Raw genomic sequence first — 6,302 nt, 5'->3', positions numbered from 1 at the left:
ACTGACCGTGTGCTCTGTGGTCAGTGGCTAGACCTCAAAATGTCTCGAACCGAAAGACCTCAACTCGTTGTGTCGCTGAAGTTTTAGAGCGTGCAGTCTGCTCACTGGAAGTTTAGAAGAGACTGTCACATGTTACCTTATCTGAAGCTGTGATTGGTTGGGTTGCCTATTGGCACGCAGTAGAGCAAGAGACAAATTGCACCAATACCAACCAATCAGAATAGTGGACATAACAGGGTCCAAAGTGTGGCCGAAGGCTAGCTGTTATCCACTACGTCCGTATTCATGTATATATAACTGAGAGAGAGCAATTTCCCTTAAGTCGTACGCTACACACATATTCGTGGACAATTTCATTAAAAACATTCATTTTTCTGAAAGTTATTATCATCCAAATTTGGTGGCGCAGAAATCTGTAGTTATGCAGATTCAGAGGAATTCGTAAAATTTGGATTTATACCTGCTATCCACGATAAACTATCACCAAGTTATGGGCAAAAAACTCAGATCTTGTGAATTTTCCGAAGTCCTTTCCCCACCCTTCCAAAAAGATTTTCCCACAAATTTCTTTATAATCGTTATCTATGCCAGTTGAAAGGTATGTATGTAAAATATCATGAAAAGAAAAAAAATGTTTCCCAAAAGTTATGAGGAAAAAACTTGGATCCTGTGTATTTTCCGAAGTCCTCCCCACCGTTCATTTCTGCGCATTTTTTTTTTTCATATTCGTTTCCTACGCGTTCTTTTCTTTATGTACGTTGCACTACTTTTTTTTTGTTTCCGGGTAATATTGTAAACATTAACCAAATTTTGAATGCCAAAAATGATTTCTTTGCTAACATGTCTTTCTGAGGAAATTAAACAAATACTTCGAATGATGTAAATGTTTAACAAACAAGAAACCGATTCTCATATATCTATCTATCAAATGAATTTATGGAGGCAGTTGAGAAAGCCAGCTTCTATATATGGCTAAAACTAATTGACCCGAAACAGCTCAAAATCCATAACATGCCGACTGGGAAATAGCGTCACTAAGAGAGGCTGGCTGGCTGGCACCTAAACAGCACTGTTGCTTAACAGGTGAGCCAAGGAAAGCATCTCATTCATTGCACCTCCCCAACAGTTCAAAGGCTTGTACCACCAGACAGCTAGTCAGCTGGAACTGAAACAAAAACGACTCTGTTGGAAGGTAGGTCAAGAAAGGACGCAGGCCAAAACAATGTGCCCTTACCCCCCATTGATCAGGTGAAGCTTAGATTATGTCACATGACAGCTGCCGCTGGTTACTGAGGGCTACCAGCAAGTACTGATGATGGCCTTACCCACTGGATCCTATAAGGGAGCTGTTCAGGTAGCGAACCGTGAAACGTGGTTGGAATTCCTCCTACAGACATTCAAAAGTGGACATTTTACTACATTTCTTCTATATTGATAAACTGTAGATAGAAACGTTTACCTGAACAACTCAACTCATCCAATGAAGATGACGAAACAGTTGTAACGGATGCGTGGAATACATTTTCGTTTGAAGACCAGCTAGCATTAGATTTGAAACCAAATCATTAGTTTCCCCCCTAGCTAGGTAATGCTATTGTTTTTAGTTAAGAACAATAACACCACACATGCTGACAGCTAAAACAATGGCTATCTTTAGTTGATTAATGTTTTCGCCACTTGATCTCTAACCCCACCAGAAGAAATTCACCTGAAAGAACAAAACCGTAGATCACTTTGCCATTGTTCTCACATAGAGAATACATTATAGCTCTTAGTAAAGCTGGTCAGTCTTGCCATATGTACAAGCCAATGTAGCCTGAGCACACAGAGCACGACACGTGATGAACGAAGTCATGTCGCCTCTATGTCACACAAACAGAGAATCGACTAAATGCCCTAAGACGCATCTCGTCTTTGTCACTGCGCACACGCAAAATCAGTGGTCAACTATAGCTTTCCTTTAGCATCAAGAATTACTGCTAGATAATGTTTCTCCAACAGTTGCTGTCAAGCTAGACAATTAGTTCTATCGGCCGCGATAATATCAATTTGTCTGCTTTTCCTCTATCAATTACTTTCAACCCAGAGATATCTTTGTCAACCAATGTAGGGAAGTCATAAACAGAAGGCCATCTTCACCTGCTAACGTACTGCATTTTTCCATATTATTCTGAATACTTTTGCAAACGTAGATTTGTCCACACATCCTCTTTCTGCATCTCATTCTTTCACTCTGACCACTATACATTTTATAAGCAACATTTTGAAGGAAGGAATGTATTTCAATTGGATTTACGTAGTGTTTTAATGTTTATTCAGCAATTTCACGTAGCATCAATCAACTACACTTACTACCCAGTCATTGGACTCTCTGAGTCAGTGGAATCCCTGAACAATTCGGACGTGCGTCTGACAATGGACTGAGAATAATTGGGGAAATGTAAAAAATAGACTTGGAGCGAAACTTGAAATGTAAGTACATAAAATTTTTTCTACTGTAGGCACAAGGCCCGAAATTTTGAGGGAGGGGGCAAGTCGGTTAGATCGACTCCAGTGCGGAACTGGTACTTAATTTATCGACCCCGAACGGTTAAGACGACTTTGACAGAATTTGGGATCTATTTTAAAACGGGGGCGCCAGTTTTCATTTATGTTTTATGTAGTGTTTTTGGTATGGAAAGACTTTCAAACTTCGTATACTTATCTATTTTGTGTTATAGAACAGAAAAATATTTTTGTATTCGAATTTATTTCACGTAAAAAATTGTCTTATTTCGATAATTTCTACTAATCACTGACGTCTATTCAGTTGAAAACAGTTAGCGCTGTAACGGTGTATATCGTATTAATCCCCTAACCCTAACTAGACTGTTAACCGTAACCCTAACTCTAAAATTGTTACACACATAGATACGCACAGCGTAATTTATTATATAAACAATATATGCGTATAAATTACGATTAAACCGGATGAAATATGTCACAGGGAATAACATTTTTATGACCGCCCAGCAGTAACTCTATTCAGCTGAATAGACGTCAGTGATTGGTTGTCAGTGTCCCAAGTTTCAAAGTGTTTCGTTAAGAAAATACTGGCGCCCCCGTTTTAAAATAGATCCGAATACGGAGATTAACAATATGGTAAAGAAAAATTTAATTGATTTCAAATTTTATATTAAAAAAAAGTCCAAATTTGATCCACACCCATCAAAAAAGGATGCGCGTGCGCGCCAATCTCTACACTGAAAATGATCGACTGAAAACGAGTGAAACATGTCTTACATACTTGTTGTAGGTACTACTAAAGCGGCGTGGTCCCAAACGCGCAGTCGCGCGGCCGCACTAGCTAGTCGTGAGTGGTCGATCCCAACCCCAACCACATGTATTCATTTGTGCACGCGCACTTTTTGTAGGATCGACCACTCATGACTAGCTTACGCGGACGCGCGACTGCGTTAGTAGTACCCTTGTTGTATATGTCGGCCTTGTTTTTTCACATTAAAAGCAACCTATTCTCATAGAAGCAAATGAGATTTTAAATAATTCTCCGTCATCCATTCACTAAAAACTTTAACATACTTCCAAAATTGATGCACACACTCCTCGCCACCCAGCAAAAAATGGGTGCGCACCCAATAATCTCTACGGCTCAATGAAAACATGTTTTACATACAGTTCTATATTGAAGAGACAAGGAATTATGTACATTATTTACATTCGACGGATATTTGTCCTTATCTTGCTTGATGTTAACACAATGTTTCGGCTGATATACCCTCCAGCCTTCTTCAGGTGTCTTGGGGAAATTTCCTTAGGTATTTTTCAATATTGTTATTATTATTGTTCAGGTCACTGATTGGAATCGAACTCGGAATCTTGGGGTTAGTAGCCCGCGCTCTTAACCACTATATGTATATATAAAGAATATCTAATAAAATTATACAAGATTCCAGTGACCTGAACAATAATAATAATAATACCTTAGGAAAGAGAACCCAGGTTCGAAATTTCCACGGAGACTGAAAAAAAAAATCGAAAAAAAGTTTAAAATTTTAAAAAATTGCGTGTGGGGTGGAATTTAAAAGGATCTTTGGGGTTTGACGGGCAACATTTGTTTTCTTAACGAAACACTTTCAAACTTGGGACATTGGTAGAATGTGTCATATAAAACAACTTCTCTTAACCTTCTTAACAAAATTTTGTACATCGCAAGTTATTCCATGTTAAAGTTGTCGTATTTCTGTAATTTCAACCAATCACTGACGTCTATTCAGCTGAATACAGTTACTACTGTTTTCTAAGCAGCAGCTTTTGACCGGTAAGAAAAATGTTATTCCCCTGACATATTTCATCCGGTTTTTTTGGTTTGTTTTCTTTTGAAACAGACAAAATTGCAGAAAAATGGTAATTCATACGCAAATATTGTTTATATAATAAATTACGCTGTGCGTGTCTGTTATTAATGCACCTCCACCAAGTGCTTCATTTCCTAGAAATAGCAGCCAAATCTTCTTCAAATCAAACTCTATTTAGGGATAGGATTAAGCAAGAACAAATCAAATGAAAAAATAAACTGAGCAACACGCGTGTTTACGAACAGTCTAGTTAATCGGAAATGTCAGAACTAACGAGGATTAATACCATATACACCGTTACAGCAGTTACTGTATTCAACTGAATAGACGTCAGTGATTGGTTGAAATTATCGAAATAAGACAATTTTTAACGTGAAATAACTTCGAATACAAACATTTTTTATCTGTTCTATACCACAAAATATACAAGTATACGAAGTTTGAAAGTGTTTCGGTACCAAAAACACTACAAAATGTGGTATGATGTCAGTGTCTAGGGAGGCTGACCGGAAGAGGAAAAAGAGCAGAGGGAGCCTCGATCGGGATTCGTGCCCTTTTCGAACGGGGTTGTGGTCAGGACAAGATGTGTTAAGCGACGGTCTAGGTTTGGGAGAAGCAGCTGCTATTCCTGGTGTTCTTTGGTTCGGGGCAAGCTTCAAGGATTGGATACCGCAAGACAGACTCGCAGTCGACGAAAGGAAAACCGAGGTAAGGCGATTACATCTACTCGTACGCACACACCACACAAAAAAAATGTTGCCCGTCAAACCCCAAAGATCCATTTAAAATGTTGAAAACGTGATGTTTTGCATATTCGGAATCTTCGTCATCGAAAACCTATGAATCCGCTGGGAAAAAAAAAAAAAAAAAACCATTCCGAAAGTTCGCTTTTTGTGGCGCGGTGACGATCGACCAGCACCACTATTTAATAATGTGGTGAATTGGACGCAGTGAATATTTAAATTTGCAAGAAATTGGAGTTAAAACAATTCAATAAACTTGAGAAATCGAAATTATAGGAAATTTCTAAGAACATGAATTTATAAAAATATTTCCGGACGGTCAACCCTTAAATGGTTGCTTTCTTTTAGTACTTTTAGTAATTGTTATATTAAAAGCTACAGAATATGTTTGAAAAAGAACGTGTCCTTATTTCTGTTTAACCCCACCCATCTGGCAATCTAGAATGCGCATGTTCAACCGGAAGTTGAATTCGGCCTTTCAACCTGATGGTTGCTGTAGTCTTACTTTGAATTTTAAGTGGATCGCTTTATTTCTAAAGGATAATTAATAAGTTTGAATGTTATAATATATTTATCTATGATAATCTATAGATGATTCTCTTCAGCAACGCCACCACCGTCACTGACTTCCTGATAACAGTTGTAATTAATACGAGGTATTTTTATTGATATTTTCCCCTTCAAACATCGTTTCTACTTTCATTAACACAATGTTCCTTATTTGATCAGTCATAAAATTTGTGACATCCCTGGTAAGAAATTGACATTGCCCACAGGTCTGCTCAGTCGGGATTAACTTAGGGCTATAAACAACGACGAAGCACGTTCTTGGAAAGAGGGCTGAATGTTATCGTTCTCTACTGCGTAGTTTAACGTATCTAATGTTAGCGTGATGGTGCATCTGTGGGTTATAGGGGGTTCCTATAAGGTTGTTAATCACCCCTGATTGGAACTCTCCCATATGACATGTACGCACGCTCAGTGACTTGCTTTAACTTCCGCAGACGACTCACATACTGCACTGACCGGTTCGGCAAAGTTATTTCGCTACATAGATATCCTGCAAACGTAGCTATTCGTCGTATTTGGCTTCAGAGATCGAGACTTGTGAGGAAAGACTTTGTTTACACTGCAAATAGCCAAATGTGTTCCCAGCATTTCGTCAATTTTAATGGGCCATCGAAAGATCACCCCTTGCCATCCG

General features: G+C 38.5%; 2 protein-coding genes across 7 annotated transcripts in view; one reads left to right on the top strand and one right to left on the bottom strand.

The window, feature by feature from the left end:
- Positions 1 to 6,302, bottom strand: part of LOC128250461 (zinc finger protein 271-like) — a 76,445-nt gene that overhangs the window by 13,888 nt on the left and 56,255 nt on the right. The window lies entirely within an intron of this gene.
- LOC106884122 (zinc finger protein 271) overlaps positions 1 to 6,302 on the top strand; it is a 12,013-nt gene that overhangs the window by 2,186 nt on the left and 3,525 nt on the right. For 2 of the 6 annotated variants that reach the window (XM_052975532.1, XM_052975531.1), the window contains exon 2: positions 2,320 to 2,472. The gene's annotated coding sequence lies outside the window, so the exon portion shown is untranslated. Of the gene's footprint in view, positions 1 to 2,319; positions 2,473 to 2,515; positions 5,755 to 6,302 lie in introns of those variants that run through there. The other 4 variants (XM_014935349.2, XM_014935347.2, XM_014935348.2 and 1 more) reach the window with 2 other exon arrangements.

The sequence above is a fragment of the Octopus bimaculoides genome, chromosome 21, assembly GCF_001194135.2.
Source record: "Octopus bimaculoides isolate UCB-OBI-ISO-001 chromosome 21, ASM119413v2, whole genome shotgun sequence".
NCBI classification, from domain to species: Eukaryota; Metazoa; Mollusca; class Cephalopoda; order Octopoda; family Octopodidae; genus Octopus; species Octopus bimaculoides.
Note: the sequence above shows the minus strand (reverse complement) of the source record. Positions and strands in the feature narration are given on the sequence as shown.